The sequence below is a fragment of the Pituophis catenifer genome, unplaced genomic scaffold (genome assembly GCF_029215685.1).
Source record: "Pituophis catenifer annectens isolate HBS135680 unplaced genomic scaffold, rPitCat1.0.hap2 SCAF_2, whole genome shotgun sequence".
Lineage (NCBI taxonomy): Eukaryota > Metazoa > Chordata > Lepidosauria > Squamata > Colubridae > Pituophis > Pituophis catenifer.
The window spans coordinates 74,862,649-74,884,865 of NW_027256882.1; the positions used below are offsets into that span (position 1 = coordinate 74,862,649).

At 37.1% G+C, this 22,217-nt stretch overlaps 1 protein-coding gene across 1 annotated transcript in view; it reads right to left on the bottom strand.

The window, feature by feature from the left end:
- CACNA2D3 (calcium voltage-gated channel auxiliary subunit alpha2delta 3) overlaps positions 1-22,217 on the bottom strand; it is a 579,692-nt gene that overhangs the window by 400,619 nt on the left and 156,856 nt on the right. The gene's annotated exons all lie outside the window — the stretch shown is intronic.

The following is a 22,217-nucleotide window of genomic DNA, read 5'->3' on the forward strand; positions in this document are numbered from 1 at the left end:
GAAATGAACAAAGATCCTTGTGTAAACTCCAGAAGAAAATGCAGATTATAAACTATATACAAAAGCAATGGACAAACCCATAAATGAAATATTACCATTTATCTACTTGATGCTTATCAGGTACACTGTAAGAAAACTAGGGAAATTCAGTAGAATGCTGATCCATCCAGCTCAGTCCTAATTCTGATGTGAAATATTTATTATCAAAATAAATATTTGTCCTGGCCTGATAGATCCCAAAGATCAATTTTTTGAGCACATAATGATGAACATTCACAGACTCTTGTTTATTTTTCTCTTACTAGACTGGAGTTTACTTTGGTGAACATCACTTTGTTGGAGGAATTTAATTCCTCTGGTGGGTTTCCTTAACATATATGTTCTGATTAGTTAGCTCTGCAACAAGTTACGTGATAAATGTGAGCTAGTGCCAGACATCAAAATGTCTTTAGGTGGTTCACTGTAAAGTTCAATGTGGCTCAAGGTAAAACAAAATCTACTCGGCATTTATAAAAGTTGTTAAATATCTGACCGGATTTGTGAGGAAACTCTTTAAATATATGCCTATTTCTGGTTTATGGTGCAAGGTTGGGTATACATCTGGATAGCAAAGTCTCAGTTAGGAACAAAATTTATTTTTTATTGTTCACAGATGTACCTCCCTATTAGCTAATAAGTTGAACAAATGCATTTCAATGTGATTTTCAAAGCTTTCATTTCAGGAAATTGCTTACTCTTGGAATGCCAAGAGTTTCAGTTAACATTTCACTAGGGCATTATACTGCAATTACGTTGATTGATGGCACTCTTTGAAACAGCAACCAGAAAAGGTCTACTGAGCCACTTCAGATCGCTAAACTCAATATTGGTCTGCAGATGGGCCTCCACATTTTCTTTCATACCTGCAGAATAACCTGTAGTTACTTAGCAGTAACTCTGAAGTAGGTTTTAATATTACACTGCCAAACCTATAGTGGAGTAAAGAAGTAACATAAGAAGATGGTACAGTAGTATTGTCTAAAATCAAAACACTTATTCATGGCAGAATCCCATAAAAAATAATATATCCAGTAATGATTGAATACAGACATGGATTTTTTATGAACAATAATATGTATATCAATATAGAAGTTGATTTTACCTGAACATTTAGTGAAATTTAAACATATATCATTTTTTTCTGCATATAAAGACACAAGTGCAAGTGTATTTATTGCAGTTTCTATAATCTGGCTTCAGTCCAATGTTTTTCAGTGGACAAAATCTAATTAAAAGTAATATGGCTTTAAATCTGAATGTTTTTTTTTTTTAAAAAAATAGTGGCTATAAATTCCAGGGACATTCAACAAAATGGAGATGTTATTTTCTTTGTTTTGAAGGATTTTCAATGCAGGTTGCATAAATATGTCAAAGAGATGAAGAGAACAATTCTAATCTCTCTTGGTCACCACAAGAAAGAAAAAAATCTGTAGGCTGCAACACAGCAATTAAACAAAATACTAATTGCTTGTGTGAACAGCTTTTTTCTGAAACAGGAACAGTTTTTCTGAAACAGTTGTAATATTTTTTACAACTCAAAAGATTTAACAAGGCAATATAGACGCACTCAAAATTCCATATGGTGTGTTTCACATTTAAATGTGGGGTATGTTTTTCAGAGGAAATAAGCTTTTACTGGCAACATTCAGGAGCATATAAATTGAAGTGATAATAGATCACTTTAGATTTAAAAGGAAATTAATTTCCTTTTAAAGTAAAAGGTTCCTGTTATTATTACTGCTGCACAAAGGATTGTGAGAACAAATAAAAGCTCCAGGTTCAGCACTATCAAACAAGGTACTGTATGTCACAGTGTGTCATTCACTCCTCGACTGTAACATAACACAGAAAATAAAACAGTATAATAAAATTAAGATACTTTCATGCATTAAACATAGACTTTTTCTTCTTCTCTCCCTTTCTTCCTTTAGTGAGCATCTGAGTGAGGTTGACCTCACAGTATGCTGCTGTGGTTAGCTGCTGGACAATCAAAATCCTTTACAATGGTTTCCCATGTTTTTCAACAGCAAACATGCTTTTTTATCTTTTAAATTGAACCTCGGGTTTTGCAATCGTCTTTACGATTTGCTTTGCCGATATTTTTTTAGGTACAGTTTGTTGGGTCCTCAACAATATAGGCTACAGTAATCTGTATCAAAGGAAATGTTCTGTCACTCTCCGTACCAATAATCTTAATCTGTGCTTTTGCATTTCATCTTCAGCTGTAGGTTGTTCATTGCCCCTCTGTCTGAGGGTCTCATTCTTGAGATGGTTACATAAAGAGATTCCCAGGATATACCATAGGAACCATAGATATGTACTGTAGGTATCACATTAGGAAAACATTGTGTTTATTAAGTGTGCATGTCTCAGAGACATATAAGAAGACGGGCAGGACTAATGTTTCAAAGAGTCATGTCTTTGTTTTCACATAAGCATTATGTTTTCTCCACAAGTATCATTTTAACCATTCATAGACAGGATTGTCTGATCAAGCCTGCTTTTCACTTGTTTTTATTCTTCTATCAGCAACTCAAGGTATTTGAAATGTTTATGCTGCTCCATTTAGACCAGTGGTTCACCATGTCCCACCTAAACATCTCTGAAATCCTGATGCCTCGCCCCCGCGACATATAATTCTTACTATTCAAAAAGTGAACTCCTACTCATGTGGAAGAAGCCTAAAAGGCCATTAACTTGGTTTAAATAAGGTTCCAAAGAACATGGCATCCATGAAAGAAAAAAATAAAAGAACAAAAGATAGTAGAAGTACTGAGGAACTTAAAAAATAGTATAAAGGGATATGAAAAAACAGCAAATAAAATTTCAAAACATATAATAGAGAACTGAAATGCATAAATATAATTTTAATGAAAGCTTTTTCTGTAATACTTTGATCATATTAATTACTATACATATTAAAATAAAGATACCTAACAAATTCAAAATACAATTTGAGCTCACCTCAAGTTCATATTTACAACACAATCTTATGCATGTCTACTCAGAAGTAAGTACCATTGTTTTCAATGGGGCTTACTCCCAGGAAAATGTTGTAGGATTACAGCTTTAGTCTATTTAAGTTAGTGAGATGCTTGTGCTTGATTCCTGCTGCAGAGAAATTTTATATTAGGCTCCAATTTAATCAGCTTCCTTCTCAAGTCTCCTCATTCAGTGATATCCAGTCAATTTCTTTTTTTCAGTAGCAAATCACTTACAGAACTAAAGCCACATTCAGCTAAATATGAAGATGGGAATGATAACAGCAGTTTTCTTGCAAAGTAGGTTGAATTTGGGTATTTAGGTGAATCACACAGGCCTGGCAAGACCTACGCATGCATGGCTCAGCCCCAGATTGCACTGAGAGGAAAAGTCTTGTAAAACACAGCCTGGGAAATACAGACTAAAAATAATTGTAAATCTAACAATTTCTTATTAAACTTGGGTTCTGGTTCTGTATCTTCACTGCTGGGTTTCCCCCAGCAGCCATCCACTCTGTCTCCCCACAGAGAAGCTCTCCCTGCAACCACCCAGCAGCAAAACCCACAGGAAAGAGAGAGAGCGAGAGACTCTGCCAGTCCCATGCTCCTTAGTGGGAACACATCTGATTGGCTGGCAGTTGCTCCCTCCTCCTAACAGCTGAGGTATCCTTTTCAGACCAGGCCCTAGAAAATGCACTTTAACAAAGACAACAATAGGTAAATGAAAGACAGCTGTTTCATCACAAATATATAAGAACAATTAGCAGGCTTTCAAAAATTCAGTTAATAGCTCATTTTTGAATTGTCCCCATTAAAAATCAAATTTCCCCTTCCCCCCCGTGGAGTGTGGGCCTCACATTGGGAACCACTGATTTAGACTCTGTTGAGGTAGACAGAAGTTGTCGAAAACTTTACTTTGTCAGCAATAATTTTCAGGCTATATTTATGGGCTTTATTTGAGTGGTATGCTGGCCTAGAGGTGGAGCTTTCACCTCACAATCAGGAGGCTGTGAGTTCAATCCAAGGTAGAGGAAGATATTTCTCTCTCTGGGCACAATGAGAATATATCTGTTGAACAAAACTCCGCATTGGTGACAGGAATGGCCTCTGGCCAGTAAAGACTCATCTCCATTCAGTTGCCCAGACTCCACCCCGCAAGAGATTATGGGGCCATTAAAAGGAGATGATGATGATGATGATGATGATGATGATGATGATGATGATGATGATGATGATGAATGGGCTTTATTTATTATGTTATGTTAATAAGATTAATTAATGTTATTCATGTTACATGGCAGACTTATATTGATTTCAATATTGGATTAATGAAAACAAGTTTTTTTTTAAGATCTTTATCTTTCAAAGGCCAATAAATGTAAAATAAGTAAATAAATCAAACATACCTACCTGATTTGACCTGTCTAGTGTATTCCCAATACGTATTTCCATGAGAAAATGAGAATAGACTTCAGAAAATGATATCTCTCCTTGATATTAAGACCAACCCACTCCTTTTAAAAACCAAATTATTCTGTACAATGTTTAGAAATTAGTAGAACGTGTCATCTTAACCTTTTTTTCCAATGGATTCAAAATTGCTGCTTTTGTTGTTGTTCTTAATCTACCAATTATTGTTGTTAATTCTTATTTTTGTAGTTGATTTCTTATTTTAATTATGTGTTTTTAAATTACTATTTTACTGAGTTGATGGTAGACAAGTAAAAAAAATTAGGTTAATAAATAAAATGTTGTATATGGTGTAATAATTATACTTACATCTACTGCAGAAACATTCAAATTTTCTCTGAAACTACCAAATACACCAAATGTACAGGCAATGCAAATAATTAGATATTGTAACATGATTTCTTATCATATTTCACTCTTATACTAATTAAGATAAAAATGCACATGTATGAGAGTGTTAGGAGACACTCTCCCAAATGCACATGTATGAGAGTGTATGAGAGTATAATATCAAAATCTTTAGAAATAAAAAAGGAAGAAGGAAATTAAAAAAGAAAAGGTCTGAAGATACTGAAACAAAATAAAATAACTCCAAGAAATTAAACCTTAAATATATTTTTTCCTACCCATAGATAAAAAAAAATATTCGGACTTTTCTTTAATAATGGGCATATTTGCTTACTTCCTTGATTAGTATCCTGAGATTCTCTAAAATAAGAATTCAAACATGATGCAGTAATGTCACAAGACTAATTAAGTGCAATGAAAGCTCCAGTGAAGTTTGCTGTCGTATATCATTGATGCTGAATTAGAAATTTAGAATCCCATATTTTTTTGTTCACAAGCAAAAGCAAAACCTGGGCACCCCATTTTGTTGCATAGCATGTCCAAATGAAAGGTGGGGGAGAGAATTCTAATAAACTATGTGTGCAATGAAGTACCTGCTGCTGCATTCCCTCTGTTGCCCTCCAGAACCTGGACTACAATTTCTAGAAAGTGTGTTTGAAAAAGATGGGAAGGGGCAGCTTGTCTTTCTCAGCCCCTGAATTGCTAATGGGGAAGGGTGGGTTGATTGCCTGACGCATCCATGCTTCAGCAGCATCACCTCTGCTCATGCAGGGGAAAGAACTCCCCCAATTGCCAGGCCCTTTCTCAGTCTCACCCACTGTGATGCCAGTTGATGGGACCACTGCTGTTTTCAGAAAGAGCTCTAAGAGCCTCATAGAGCAATCACTTGAACCAGCTTTCCTTAACTGGGAAATCTTGACACTAGCCAATTATGTCTTGTTCTGGGGAGAGAGTTAACAGTGAGGGAAGAATATAATTTGAATAATATACCTAGCTAATCCTACACTGAGCAGTAAGGATGAGAAGCCTTAAAAACAAACCTCTTTTTCAGATACCAAATAAAAGAACTTTATCCATCTGCAAATTCAGCAAGCAGCAGTACTATCATGCCAATACACACAAACAAAAATAACTGGAAGAATTAATTCCCCAAATAAACAGGCAAGAGTTTAGGACCGATTTAGAAAGCAAGGAAAGTGAGGTGTGTGGTGGCAGCAGAATTCCCTTTGTTCTTTTTAATTAAATCTTTCAACCACCTCACTACACTGAATCAAAACTGAAACTTTTAAAATACTTGGACGAATATAAAATTGGTTTTGGGTCTGTAGCTGATTTGGCAGCATACTAATGGAATGAATGAATAGATTTCTACATAGCTGTCTATGAAACTGGCTTGGAGCTAAAGATTGCATTCAGACAATACACTTTTTCATTACAACTCCATGAGTATTTTCATGCAAATCTGCCATATATCACATACTGTGCACCGAGGAGCCCTGAATTTAAAGCAGAATAAATATATTTTAGTATCAGCTTTAAAGAGGCTAGATTTTCTAGTTCTATATTTTGGGTTGACCTGCATGCTGGTCAATGTGTCATCTGTCGGCCAAATCCAAGATTACCTTGGTTCCCTGTAAACTAAATCACAGTTTTTGAGCAACAGTTTATTGCCCTTATCTGGAAGTGATTCATTAAAACAAAGCTGTTTGTTCCACTGTATACCATGGAAGAAATGCTAATGAACAGCAGAAAAGAAAGCTAGAGCCATATGCAAGGATAAAGCATGCTAAACAGAAATTAGTTCTGTGTGTACATATGTCTTTCTGCGTGCGTGCGCGCGCGCACACACACACCTGAAAAGTGGTTATTTTAAAATAGAATGGGCTAAAATGTCCAGCAGTTATAGGTCCTGGAAGGTGCACTGCCTGTGGCAAATTTCTATAAAATGTGGAAAGTCCATCAAAAAAATATTTCTGTTTGCAAGGAGTAACAATGCTGATTTTAGGAATTGATGTTCTTGCTTTGTTCCTATTTGTTATCTACTTCTGCTGAAAATGTAGCTGCAGATTAGTTCTTAAATTAACAAGAACATGTTAAAATAAAGAAGCAAGACTTTTTACAGGGAATCCAGTGAAATGACTAGTCACATGATTAAGCACCGTCCAATTTAATCTGACTGACACATCAGCAAAATAGAGAGTGGACTGTGAGAGGAATTGGATTAGGTCAGGAGTATCAAACTTGATTTCATTGAGGGCCACATCAGGGCTGTGTTTGACCTTGGGGGACCGGGGTGGATGTGACCAGGATGGGCATGGCCAGCTCAACGTCATGCATGTCAGTGGTGCCTGTGGTGGCCTGAGCGGTCTGCCAGCAAAAATAGGCTCCTGAGCTCTATTTCCTCTGTCAGCGAAAACAGAGCTAGGGACCCCGCAGCCCTCCCGAGCTCTGTTTTTGCTGGCAGAAGCACTGCGGGCCAGTTCTTCTCTGTTTCCAGGGCGGCTCTGCAGGCCAGATCTAAGCACCCTACAGGCAAATCCGTCCCTTAGCCTTGAGTTTGACACCCCTGGATTAGGCTAAAGAAATAGATACAGGTTATGGAGGGGCTGTGCTGAGAAATTTTAAATTTTAATTCTACAGTTTACGTTCTACAGAATTTAAAACACATCAGAGAGAATGACCCCCCTCTATTCCCAAAAGCCATCATTCAAGACTAACTTGATTTCCAACTCGATCATCCCAGTGCCGAAAAAAAAATCTAGCATATTGTCCCTTGATTTATCTCTGCATGTTTATGGTATAGTACCTGTACTGGATACTCCTAAATTTTGGTTCTTTTTTTTAACTGACAAATGCTTCAAATAAATATAATTCATATTTTGAAGTGAGTGAAGCATTCTGTAAACCTAATGCTATTTAGCAGTTTGCTCTCTTTGGAGCAATTAATTTTTAAAAGATGCACACACAAACTCATTTAAAATCATTTGTTGCCTTATTGCTCTCAGTAGGCTGTTACTTTAAATAAGCCAATTCATTTAACTAGTTCACAGGCGAAAGAAAATATTTATAATGTGTTTTCAAAATATATTTCCCTTCCCTAGTCAAATTACCGAAAGTAGGATTAGAAAAAAAAATTGAAAAGTTTATTTCTATTAATAGTTTAGCAAAGTTCACTGTCGCAAAGAATCTAGTAGACAAAATTGCTATACTGAAGCAATTCATACAGTTTATTGTTTGATTATTTACAGCAATGTGTTAAATGAAAAGCAGATGCACCAAATGTGCTGCTGTTCTTTTTCTCCCATTCCTGGAGCCAGGCAGGAAGTGTTATAGTATATAATTAATTAATTGCCCTTTTCTAGAGTCTTCAACACTTAAGTCAATGTAAAGATCAATGTCTAGCTAAGGTGCCATCACAACCCAAAACTCTGCCTTTAATACCGTATTTCCCCAAAAATAAGACCCTATCTAATTTTTTTTTGAACCGTGAAAAAAGTGCTTGGCCTTATTTTTGGGGAGGTCTTATTATTTTGGGGCGTGTGGAGCAAGACGGGACTCCTCTTGCCATCTTACCTGATTTCCAGCTGTGTCTCTCTAACCCTAACCAGAGGAAATGGCAGGGACTGGCTGTGCATACGTTTAAATATTTTTGGGGATGGCTTATTTTCAGGGGGGGCTTATTTTAGCGCATGCGCTCAAAAGCCCAATTGGACTTATTATCAGGGGATGTCTTATTTTCAGAGAAACATGGTACCGTCTCTTGTTTTAAATACTTATTCTAAGATTTCTGCTTGTCATTGGAGTCCACTACAACAATCAAAGCAATAATATACATTCCTATTATATGACTGCAGATATAATATAAACACTAAGAAATGTGTTCCCATACCCTCTTCCTCTCAGTGCATCATGTATTGAACAGCAGTTCTCCCCATTCCTTCATCTTTTAAGTAGTAGGCACATCAAATCCAGATGGAATTTAAGGGCTGCTCTTCTATGGAGTTTTTAAAGAATTTGGTTGCGTACAGCCTTCCTATTATCACACATAGGAAGCTGGAATGTTGGTCTTTTGAAGTGTTTTCATCCAAACACTGATTATCTCTTGCCAGGAATTCTCTGAGCCAAAGGAAGATAAGCAGAAGCATCACAGCATAATCTAACAGGAAAAAAAGTTCATTTTGGTTTCTTAAAATTGACAGAAAACTTATTCCTAGCAGGGTTTTTTAGGGCTGGGCTCATAACACTACAATATTTCTTAGCCTAGGACATAAGGAAAATGTTCTTCACACTAAAGTTTTATTTCTGTTATAGCAGATACCATGCAAAGAAAGCTGTTAAACTTTACTCATTATTCTTTTCTTGTGCTTAATATCCCTTAATAGACCTTAATTAACTTGCACCAAGAACAATCCATATGCAAGCCTACTCAATATCAGCCAATAACACATCATTACCATACAAAAAGCAAATTCCCTATGGAGGGGGTGACAGATGCAAATCTCTGATAACAAAAAGAAAAATCTATCTTATCTCCATATTGCAGAGATATTCTAATAAGCTCCATTGATATAATAAAATGTGCAGCTGAGATATCCAGCTTCAATACAGCACTATTGAATAGGCTGTTGTAGAACACATTTATTGTCCTGTAAAAGTTGGACAAGAACACTATATTACCAATATGTTTATATCTACTCTGGAGAAGATAAATCAGTGCTTTTTCCCATTTAACAATACAACACAGGGAAACAATAACCAGGAAGGACTTGCAGCTGTGGTATCCAAATATCAACAAATACTTAATGTCATACATTTCTATGGGCTTATAGCCACATCCTAAGTGGACACATATTCAGATAGAATAACAGAATAACGAAGTTGGAAGAGACCTTGGAGGTCTTCTAGTCCAACCCCTGCTCAAGTAGGAAACCCTATACCAATGTTGGTGAACTTTTTCGGCATCAAGTGCCGAAACGGGAGCACACACGCATGCATGGAGGAGCACTGGAAACCGGAAGAGCAGCTCCTCGGTGCATGGGAGTGCTGGAAACCAGAAGAGCAGCTCCCTGGTGTGCATGAGGGTGTTGGGAAGCTGAGCTTCCTGTTTCGGGCATGCGCATGCGCACCAACCACCTGGTATTCCGGTTTCTGGCGTGCGTGCAAGTGTGAAGACCAGCTGCCCAGTGGGCATATATGCACTGGAAACCGGAAGCTCAGCTTCCCAGCATGGACATGTGCACCAAGGAGGTGCTCTTCCAGTTTCCAGTGTTCTCGTGCACGCGAAGACCAGCTGGCTGGCGCGCAAGCTTGCACTGGAACCCAGAAGAGCAATGAGCAACAGCTGGCGACCCGGAGAGATGGCTCTGTGTGCCACTTCCGGCAAACATGCCATAGGTTCGCCATCATGGCCCTATACCATTTCATCCAAATTGTTGTCCAATCTGTTATTTAAAACATCCAGTATTCTTAACTACAGAAAGCAGATCAAGCAATGTAAGAAATAGCAATAAGTTTACCATAGTATTACAAAAGGAAACACAAGGATATGTTTTTTAAAAAAATAGTGGAATGAATACATGATTCATTCAGCTCTCAGGAAAAAAAAAAAAAGCCTAGAATACATGCAGCAAATTTTAAGACCATATCAACAATAAAAGCAATGATGATTAATGATATGGGGAAATGCTGTTTGCTTTCTAAGATAAGTTATGCTGATTAATTTTTACACAATAGAAAACTTCTCTGATATGTATATATAGTTATCAGAAGTGAAACATGATTCAAGGAAGTCTTTGTCTTTAATTTTATCGGACTTATTGAACTCACTTGTTTTCTACCATATGGGAGAACAGTTCAGATTTTCTTTTGATCTACCTCTTCTATTTCAGACAAGCCCTCTTCGTATGGCAAATGGCATGCTTCATCGTTACACAGTTCTTCTAACACAGTGATGTATTATTAATAACTTTGTCATGTGTCATGATATATAACAGTACTTGTGATTCTTTCTAGCAAACAATATGCCCAAAACTCATTCCTAGAATCGCTTGAGATATGTACACATGTACACATTTCTAATATTTGTTCTTAAAAGAGACAGGTTGAAAAGTTATTTCATGCCAAACAGAGTTTTATTAGTGCTGAAATCCACTATATGGAAACATGAAACACAATCCCAGATGTGACTTTCTGTGAGAAGCTGCTTTGGGGACTGTTTGGATTTGAGGAGTGCTGGGACTGGGTCCCCATTGATGTTTATTCATTCTACCATGCCAAAATCTGCATCCTGTGCTCCAATACTAGCTTCACCTTTGGATAGCCTTTCAGCAAGTCTGTCTCCTTACCATTCCAGACACATACAGGTAGTCCTCAACTTACAACAGTTCATTTAGTAACCATTTGAGGTTACAACAGCACTGAAAAAAGTTATTTATGACCGTTTTTCACACGTATGAGCCTTGTAGTATCCCCATGGTCACATGATTTACATTTGGATGCTTGATAACTGGTTCATATTTATGGTGGTTGCAGTGTGCCGGGGATGATGTGATCATTTTTGGTGATCTTCTGACAAGCAAAGTCAATAGGGAAGCCAGATTCACTTGACAACCGGGTTACTAATTTAACAATTATAGTGACTCACTTAAGAAATGTGGCAATTAAGGCCCTAAAATGGGGCAAAAGTCACTTAACAAATTTCTTACTTAGCAACATAAATTCTGGGTTCAATTGTGGTCGTAAGTCAAGGACTACCTGTACACACATACACGGTCTTTGAGTTTTAGAAAGGTTAAATAAAAATAATTAAATAAATACACTCATTTTGGAGCAGTCTCTAAGCCCTCTATGCATATAGAACGTAGCCAAGTAGAATGTACTCCAATAAATAATATGCGAGAAGGACCTCCACATTGTTGAATTCACTTTCAATATACTTTCTGGTCATGCTCATGCCTCTCAAGTCTAGATCTCTAAGCTTTCAGCAAAGAACTCTACAAATATAAGATTGAGGCACTTGGTCTTCCACCTAGCAATTGTAGAGATTCCAGCATTTCTGGAATTTCTGCTTACACAGAGAGAATAGACCTGTTACAGACCGGTGGTTCTTTTGTATGTGCACACTGAAGAGGTGCATCCTGGAGTTGAGCCATACGAATCTGCAAGTGGGATTAGAAGTTTTTGGCAAGATAACAAGAGAAGTATTGTCATTACAGAGGTGCTTTCATTACTTACTTATCTGTCTCATCGTCTTAGCCATTGTCTATCCACTGCAGGATGAAAGCTTGTTCTGCATGTTTCCAACCACTACAGTCCTGAGCTTTCTTTTGCCAATTGGGCCTGTAATACTTGCTGATGTTGTCAATCCATCTTGTTTTAGGCATCAAGAGAGTAAAAGAATTGAAATGGAAATGGGCTGTTCACATAACAAGAAGGACTGATAGCAGCTGGATCAAGACAGTCATAGAATGGATTCCATTTTATAAAAAGCATAAAACAAGATTTATCCATCTATTATCTACTTATTTATTATTAGACTTTTACCCCATTACAATCTAATAGACTCTCAAAGGCTTGCAAATGTGATAGCAATCCTAAAAGCCAATAAACAAAAACAAAGAAAAACCTAAAACCATAAAGAATGTAATAACCATCCAAGAACTGTCACGATTCAAATGCTCTGGAAAAGCTTGTTCTTCAACATCTTCCAGAATGCGGCCAAGGTAGGAGCAGTTCTAACCTCAAGTGGGAATCTGTTGTCACCAAAAACACTTGTGAGCATCAGTCCAAGGTGGGGAAGAAACAGCTGCTTCTTCCCAATACATTCATAACAGCTGGGCTGACTTGAGTAGTAGATATGCTACTGTACCTGGCACAGAGCTTTAAAGAACTTTGTAGGTCCACACTAGACAGTCAATTGCTCCCAGATTATTAGACCACCAATGCAAGGCTTGTAAAATGGGTGTCACTTGCTCCCAAAGGTAACTGCTGACAAGCATCCAAGCTCCTGTATTTTATGCCAAATGAAGCTTTCAAATAGTTTTTAAATACAGTCCCATGCAGAGCATGTGGCAATACCACGGACATTGCTGCTCAGCCATAATAAATTATTCATCTATATCTAATTAAAAGCAAATATTTGGAAGTAGAAAATTGACAATGCCAATTTGATGAAATTGTCTAAATAAACATGAAGGTACTCTTAGCTTCCACAGGATCAGACAAATGTATTTTCACACGTTTGTTCGACAAAAATCATAAAACAAGGAATCTACACAACTTGCAGCTGAAATGCTGAATAAAAATATGGCTGAAACCTTTTCATTTGTTACTGATAATTAATACAATTATAGCCATCTTTTTATGTCTTTATTCTGTCAGTTGAATCTATTTATAGTGAATCTTACTTGATTCACCATAATTTCATTCCTCCCACAACCCATTTACAAGCCTTTACTAAAAAAAAAAAAATCAAATAAATTCTTTTGCATGCTAATATCACTGTCTCTTGAAGGACAAAAATGGGATCTGAGATACAAATCTTACAAAACTGGCATGTGCAGATTAACCACTGCTGTGGTTGTAAAAGCCTAAAAATTATCTAAACTACATGAAGCTTTTTAGTATGCCAGCTTGCTAACAACAGACATATAAGTTCACACGTTTATTTTGTGCTCTGGTAACATGTGCCAAACATATGTCAAAATTCCCCATAGGCTGGTGAATTTAGACTATATACTGGCTGTGAATGGAGACAAAAGAAACAGAAGTCATTTTAAATGATTTATTGTGTATTAAGTCATATATAATTTTATTTAATGTTGGTTTAGCAGCCATGGGAAAACTGGAATGGACTGTAAAAGGTAAGAAAAAATAGTTGGTCAGCAGACAACTTGACTGTCCTAGAGCCATGCTTTGTAAAAGTTTATAGAAGGTACTTCTGAAGCAAATTATTCAGAATGATGGAGCTTAAAATTCACCTATGAAGAGATCCAAAAAATAAATTCAATAAGTCCAAGTTTAATTATATCAAATTACTCAGTGTGATTGAAAGGAAAAGAAAAGGAGCTCCTGAAGGTTTTATTCCGCTGGTTGTTGCTGATTATAGGAGGTGGCACTTACCTCAGTTTAGCACTGTCTAAAGTCATTTCTGTAGTCACGTGGCCAGCATGATGTCGCAGCACACTGTTTCCTCCCCATCAAAGTGGTGCTTATTTATCTACTTGCATTTGCATGCTTTCAAACTGCTAGGTGGGCAGGAGCTAGGCGAAGACGCAACGCTCAGGTCTCGAATCTAGGCTGTTGCTTTCCAGCTGACAAGCCCAGTGTCGGAACCACTGAGCCATCACATTTCCTATAATTGTATAAAAAATTCCAAAAAGTCTAGGAAATTGAAAAATGCCAACCCAGTCTAAAATAAATCCATATTGGGGCAAATCCAGTGGTGGGATTCAGCCAGTTCGCACCACTTCAGGAGAAGTGGTTGTTAACTTTTTGAGCAGTTTAGTGAACTGGTTGTTGGAAGAAATCATTAGGGCAGAGAACCGGTTGTTAAATTATTTGAATCCCACCACTGGGCAAATCTATCCTAACTTCTCAAAAAATGCATTTTCTGGTCTAGCCATTGAAAGTTAATATGCCTTATCTGTGATTACTAAACAAAGAATCAAGACTAAAATTACTAGAATAATAATGAAATTATTATTTATTTTATTTATTTATATCCCCCCCCCCTTTATTATTTTTATAAATAAGTCAAGGTGGTGAAGACCCACAAAACTGCAAAATAGAATTTGGATCAATCACCGGGTTCAGAGATTTATGGTACTCTTCCAAGCTTTCAGATTCATGCTGGAGTCCATCTTCAGGGAACTTCTCTCTACAGGAATACTACTTTGGGCTATTCTGTGAGTCGTGTTTACGGGGTGCCTTCCTATTGACTGATTGGTGTGTTGATGGCTGGTGATTGGCTGTGATTTCCTTGTACTGCCAAGCACTCAGCTCCTAAGCATTTGATAAGCTGGTGGTAAATTAGCACTCTTATTAACTGAAAAGTGGCCCATTTCCCAGGCTTCAATCATTTCCCTGGCTATCTTTGTACCTGCATGGCCAATATTCTTAGTAGCTACAAAGTTAAATGAGTGTCCTTGTTCATTAAAATATGAGGCTACCAATGAGTTCGGGTCTCATCACCTGACCACTCATTTGTGTTCTTGCAATCTGGTGGTTAGCTTCCTCCCCGTTTATCCTACATAGTTACAAGGGCAACCCATGTAGGGGATTCAGTAGATTACATTGGAACTATCCCCCATCTCCAAACAATCTTTTCAATGCATATAATGCATTGCATAATTTGTCCTTGTTTGGTAGCCTTTGTGCAGTGTGTGATGCCCACTTGCAGATCTCGGAAGCTGACTTCTACTGCTTCCAAAATATTTTTTGAAGTATGGCAACATATCTTCGTCCTCCTATTTTCCCCACAACAACCCTATGAGGTGAGTTGGGCTGAGAGTGAGTGATTGGCCCAAAGTCACACAGCTAGTTTTCATGACTAAAACGGAACTAGAACTCAGTGCCTCCTAGTTTCTTGCCCAAACTGGCTCTATGATGAAACTTTACTTGCATATCATTGCACCCTCAAAATGGGTAATCAAGGCTAATGAAGAGCTGTGCAAAAACAGATGAACAAAAAAAAAAAAAAGCAAGATTATATTATTTATCAAGAAAGAATGAAATATTTGGGGGTGTTTTATTTTATATAGAAGCATGAAAATTACACATGCTATTAAAAATAAACACCTTTTTAAAAATTCAGAAACTGTGGTCATCCCACAATGCCAAATGATGTGAGTTTAGGAATAATATGAAATGCAACTTCACCCAACACAGAATTAACCTGTGGAATTCGCTACAAAACATAATTATGATGGGCACTGTTGTCTGGCTTTATATAGGAATATGACAGATTCATGAATGCTATCAGTGCATACAGATTATTGTAATTAAATATTATTTCCATTATCTCAAGTAATAGTCCTGTCATTAGCCGATGTTATGGAATAAGATGAGTAAGAAAGTGTGGTGAAATTATGCCCCACATTATGACACATCTGGATAGTGGAATCAGGAAATTAGACCTTTGGCTTTATGTAATATTATCCTTGATATTTCTGCCAAGTGTGTTTTCCCCATGATAGTCTACTTATCTAGCAAGCAATACAAATCAAACAGCATATAGAGAGAATCTTCAGACAAGTGCCAGTAGCCAAAAATGAACTTGCTTGCAGCAATAATTTTTTTAAAGAGGTTTTGATTTAGGGTGGTTGAGGGAGGGAGCATATGGTATAAAAAAGATGAGTGGATGAGTGAGAAAGCATTCCTCATGAGTACCATGTGACAACATTATTGCAATGAAGGGAGCAAGAGTTTACCCTCACTATAAGACAAGGAGAGGACATGAGGTACCCATAAATGCTGATGGCTACCCATGAGTACCCCTGTCCCAGCATGGCATAAAAATCTATCTCAGCTCTGCATTCTGAAATAGAGACAAGAAGGTTAGATAAGTGGTTTCCCTGCAAGGAAACCATACGCGCAAAGTTCTACACATCCATATATAGCACATTAAAAATCTGCCACATCCCTCCATCCATCCATCCATCCATCCATTCATCCCAGTATTAAAGGCCTGAGCCTCTTCCTCTCACCCTAAAATCTTTAGATAAGGCAAAGCTTGGGGTTGGCCAACAATCTGTCTGTTCAACTTCAGGGCACCCAATTTTCTTGGCAGTCATCTCTTGTGTTTACATTTTAAAATAAAAGGCATGGCTCCTAATAGACATTTGAAAACAAAAGCAATTCTCTGCAACTAGCAGCATGGCTGATGAGCTGCCAGTGACATTCTTCAGTGCTGTCAGTGGCTGAGCTTTCTCCCCCATAACACCTCTCACTGATAGACAGCACGTGATCTGACCTTATCTCTGCTTTCTCATAACCTGCAACCATTACCAGCCTTTCAAAGCAGCTGACTGCAAGCCAAACAACCAAGATTCAAGCACAAATGAGCCACTATGACTGGCTTGTCAAAAATTATCCAAAGCTTCAGTACTTCATCACTGTGATTTAGCAAAACACCACCCCAGAACATGACTCCTTGGATGGCTGATGGATGAAACAAAGCTTACTTGATCCTGACAAAAAATATTCATTTTTCTGATGGAATAACTAATGGATTTTGAGAAACCAGAGAATTAAGACAAGTAGAGAAAGAAAATAGGGCAATAACAGAAAACAATAACAAAAGAAAAAATTATTGGGTCCTGGGAAGTGGGGAAGCATGAGAAAGTGACTCAGAATAAATCCACCTTAATTACATCTAACATAATTACTATAGTAACATAATTACTTTAAAATTGTTGGTTGTTTGGTGTTAATCTAGATGTTGGTTGCAGGAGAAATGTGTTCTGTTTTGTGGTTGTTGTTATTGTTGTTTCCTTCTTAGTATTGCCTCTTTTGAATGAAGTGTAAACATAGTTTATCTTTTTGTGTCTATTGATGGCTTATATTTCTGTATGCCTGGTCTCCAGGATTTTCCTAGCATTTTGTACTTAATTTAGTTTAGGATGTTCATAGTTTCCCAGATGAAATATTGTTGAATCTTCCATGTGTTGTGAGTTTTCATCATGTCTTCTGAGGGCTAGTTGATGTTCATGGATGCACTCTGGTAGTGTTCTGTCCATCTGTCCTACATAATGGATATACAGTCCTTACAGTGTATGTTATAGGCAACTCCTATTTTTTTTCCTTCAGTTACTATATTATTTTTAGTTAAAGTTTATAGTTTTTAAATTATTGTGAAATGCAGCCCTTCCTTGATGTTCCAGCAGAACCCAAGAATCCAGGAAAGCTTTGTGTTCTTTCAAAGCTAGTAGAATCATGTCCTCTCACAGAGAAGCATTAACCACCTCCCAAATCTAACTATTCTTCCCCTACATTTTGCTGTAAAACATTATCCCATAGATTACATTAAATAACCAGTGACAGCCCTAACCCATGAAAGCTTTGAATTCCTGCGCTGCATTCAGTGCCCTCCTTAAAACACGGAGGCTGAAATTTATCTGGACTCTCAGCATGGAGGACTTCATTATCATCCCAGTAAGGAAGTCCAGAGGTCCAAGAAGAGCTGTTGCTCAGCAAAAGCACAGGGACAGTTATTTTAAGGTGAAATGGGCAAATAAAATAAAAATAAACAAAACCGGTGTCCAGCTGTGCCTGGATAATGGCTCAAGTCTGGAAGGGAAGAACAGACTGAAACTGAATCACAGCAAGATGGATTAGCTGTAGGAACAAAGGCCTGTCTAGTCCAGTGAGATACCAACTTTAGTTCTGAACAGGATTGCACTCTCTTGAGCATGGCTGGTTCACAATTTGGAGATTCAATTGGATCCCCGGCTCCTGCTTAAGAAGCAAGTGGCAGCTGTAGCCAAGGGGATATTTACACAGGTCTTCCTGGTACCCTTCTTGGTACCAGAGGCTTTATATGGGGCTTTATATGGGGGTGCCCTTAGCCAATACATTAATAACAGTGTTCAGCCTTTATAAGCAAAATTGCTTCTACCAATTCAAAATTATCTGTCTGTCTACCTTGTATGTATGTGTATTTATCTATCTATTTATCTATTATCTATCTATAATCTATTTATAAAATTTATTGAATGTCCATCTTACCTCAGGGTAACTCCAGGCAGCTTAGAATCATAAAAAAAAATAAAAAACTGTACAAAGAATAAAAAACCTAAATAAAATACTACACAGGGCCAAATACCACAGCTTAGTCAAAAGATGGAGAGGGTGGGAGCAAGATGGAGGGGAAGGTGGGATCTGTCGTTAATCGATCAACCACCTCCACTGTGATATTTTCTCAGTTGAGCCCCAAACCAATGTATAGGTCTTTAGGCTTTTATAGTTGGAAGGGATTGGAGCTAACCTCACTCCAGGTGAGGGGGAAAGATATTCCAGAGGGCAGGTGCAATGACAGAGATGGAACCCAGCAGGAGAAATATTCAGGCTGCTGGGGCCCGCAGCCTGCTCCTCTGCCAGTATGGGTGGAACAGGTCATTTCCAGTAGGGTGAGACACTAGAGATTCAGCCACAGTTCTCATTGCTAAGTGACCAAAACCAGCATGCATAAGTATGACATTCAGATTTTTAAACAGTGGCTCCCCTTGGGAATGAATTTATATTCATTTGAGACTGTGTGAGGAGCAAGGTAAAACGTATATGACATACCAATACACTTTTCACATGCATGCATAACAGCACAGCTGAAGTTTGACAAGCCTAAACAATATATTTCTAATAATACCTTGTAGCTGTCAATGCTGTGGCAGAAAAAGAAGAAAAAACCCACCCTTAGAGAGAGAAATATTTATTCACAATTGGCCATATTCGTGAAATGCAAATGATGATATTCTCCTCTTTCAAAAAATGAGCCTCTACATGTGGAATTTCATGATAAAAAGCTCTAATGTCCCTGTTTTCTCTTGATAAACCCTGCTAGCTTACTGATGCGTAAATGTGCTGAAATTGAATTACTGTATAACAGCAATTACTTTTCACAGTACACCTATAATGGGAATCAATTTTGCTGTGAACACCAGGTAGCCAGGAGAAGGGGCAAAAAGCAGAAGGAGGGACTAATAAAGAGGGAATATCTTTCTACATTTTCCATATATCTGAGGTAAGTAGGTAGGTAGTGGAAGGAAGGAAGGAAGGAAGGAAGGAAGGAAGGAAGGAAGGAAGGAAGGAAGGAAGGAAGGAAAGATGGATTTTCCTTTTATTCTCCAGAAAATATTTTTTTCTTTTTTTATCAGTTTAATTTAAGCAAAGAGCATACATTAGCATCAGTAAGCAGTTATTCAAACAAGGTAGGCATAGCAAGCAAAACATGGTTTTCATTATTCCTTTCAATAAGCAAATGTTTCTGTCTTCATCTGTATAACAATGTTTTTTATCTAATTAATCAATAAAGTCATTAATATCACTGCCCACTCAGCACAGGATTCAGTGTGGCATATACGGTATCATTAACGATTAGAGACATACAATAAAACCACTTTTAATAAAACATTAAAAAAACAAAACAAAGACATATAAAGTACTGAGGGGAAAAAACTGTTTCAACAGTTCATACCCTTGTCAGACTCAATGCCTGAGCAAAAATCAGGTCCATAATGCCTTCTGAAAGGCAGAAAGGGGCAGGGGCAGCTGAATTTGCAATGTCCTATTTCTCTGTAGTGCTTCACTTTCCACTCATGTAACAATTCCTTGTTTGTGTGTTTGTATTGGGAAAGTGAGCTGCACCAGCTGAATCGGAAATAAAAAAGGATCAAGGAAGCTTAGAATGAATCAGGCAGCAATACTTTATTTTATTGATTTATTAAATTTATATTTATTGTAATACTTGCCAACTGCACCTCTATAACTGTCTGGTTTGGTTCTGCAACCCAACAAGACAGACACAGACTTCAGAGGATAATTAGAACTGCAGAAAAAACAATTGCTACCAACCTGCCTTCCATTTGGGACTTGTATACTGCACAAGTCAAAACGAGGGCTGTGAAAATATCTACAGACCCCTCACATCCTAGACATAAATAGTTTCAACTCCTACCCTCAAAACGACGCTATAGAGCATTGCACATCAGAACAACTAGACACAAGAACAGTTTTTTCCCGAATGCCATCACTCTGCTAAACAAATAATTCCCTCAACACTGTCAAACTATTCACTAAGTCTGCATTATTATTAATCTTCTCATCATTCCTATCGCCCATCTCCTCCCACTTATGACTGTATGACTGTAACTTTGTTGCTTGTATCCTTATGATTTATATTGTTTCTTAGTAAGATTTGATTGCTTATTTGTACCCTATGACTATCATTAAGTGTTGTATCTTATGATTCTTGACGAATGTATCTTTTCTTTTTATGTATACTGACAGCATATGCATCAAAGACAATTCCTTGTGTGTCCAATCACACTTGACCAATAAAGAATTCTATTCTATTCTAATCTTCTCTTCCATATGAATGTATTAGATCTTTCTTTTCCAGGTTTCCTTCTTCTCTGGCCTGATCTATACCATTTGATCTTTCTTTTGTCAGCTGTACCCACATGCCAAATCCAGTCCCCATCTGTTTTATTTTCCAGGAGTTACTCTGCTGACAGAGGCCTGGGCCCTTCCCATAATTTCTTTCTAACATTCTGTTGGGTAAGTAAGAGTAAAAAGATGTTATGTTTCAATATAAGTGAAGCCAGTAATTTTTAACCATGAAATTAATTGTATTTCACTAAACAAATGATCTTTACAAATTCTCTTGAATTTAGTTCATTTATTTCTCTTAAGTAGTGTTTTACAAATAATGTAATGAAGCAACAATACTATTTCTCTTCCTGCCTGATAAATCATTATGGTAGACTGAACATTCTCCGTTTGCAAAATACAAGCCCTTTCACTGACCAGATAACAAGGATCTAAACATGGTGGGACAACAAAACATTGCTGAATTTGATGTTATTCCAATATAGCCTTTGGATATATAAACAATAATTAAATTGTTTGCTTACAGAATGACTGGCAAAATTATGTCAAAGCTGAATTATGTAAATGCAAGGGTTTAGATTAGATTATCATAGAAAAAATATTTATATTGCCCTTAATTTCTCAGCCAAAAGTAAGATTTTTACAATACACCAGATAATTTTGAAAACTCTAGCACAGCAGATCACTTGAAGATAAATTTTTAGACCTTCAGGTTGGTGACTACATATAAAACATTTCAAAATAAAAAAAAATTGTAAACTCTCAATTTATCATTAAGAATTTGCAATTAATAAGGCACAATCTTTCTTTAATCCAGGAAGTGAATCCAGCCTTGTTTCTCCTCCAATGCTATAAAACAGATTGCTGTTAATTCATGGCTGTTGACTAACTCTGGCTACTATCTTTTCACTACATTATGATGCAGCGCAATGACCTAGAAATTCAGCAGAAAGCCTTCTGCTGCAATTCCGGAATCTCACCAGACTTCCATAGAACCATATGACCATTAATGCTGATCATCAAATAAACAGCATGGAACAAACATAGCCAATTGCTTTTAATGTATTATAATTCTGCAGTTACACTATAAACAAGATTCAAAATAAACCCATTCTTTTTGAAAAGACCTAACACTATAAACTCTGACAATATTTGCAATTTTAAAAATATGTACTATGAAATTGTGAGACACAGTGATTAAATAAATCCATCCAATGCTGCAATCACAGTCTTTTATTTACTCAGGAATTTCCTGTTTTTCCATTCCTGATCTAG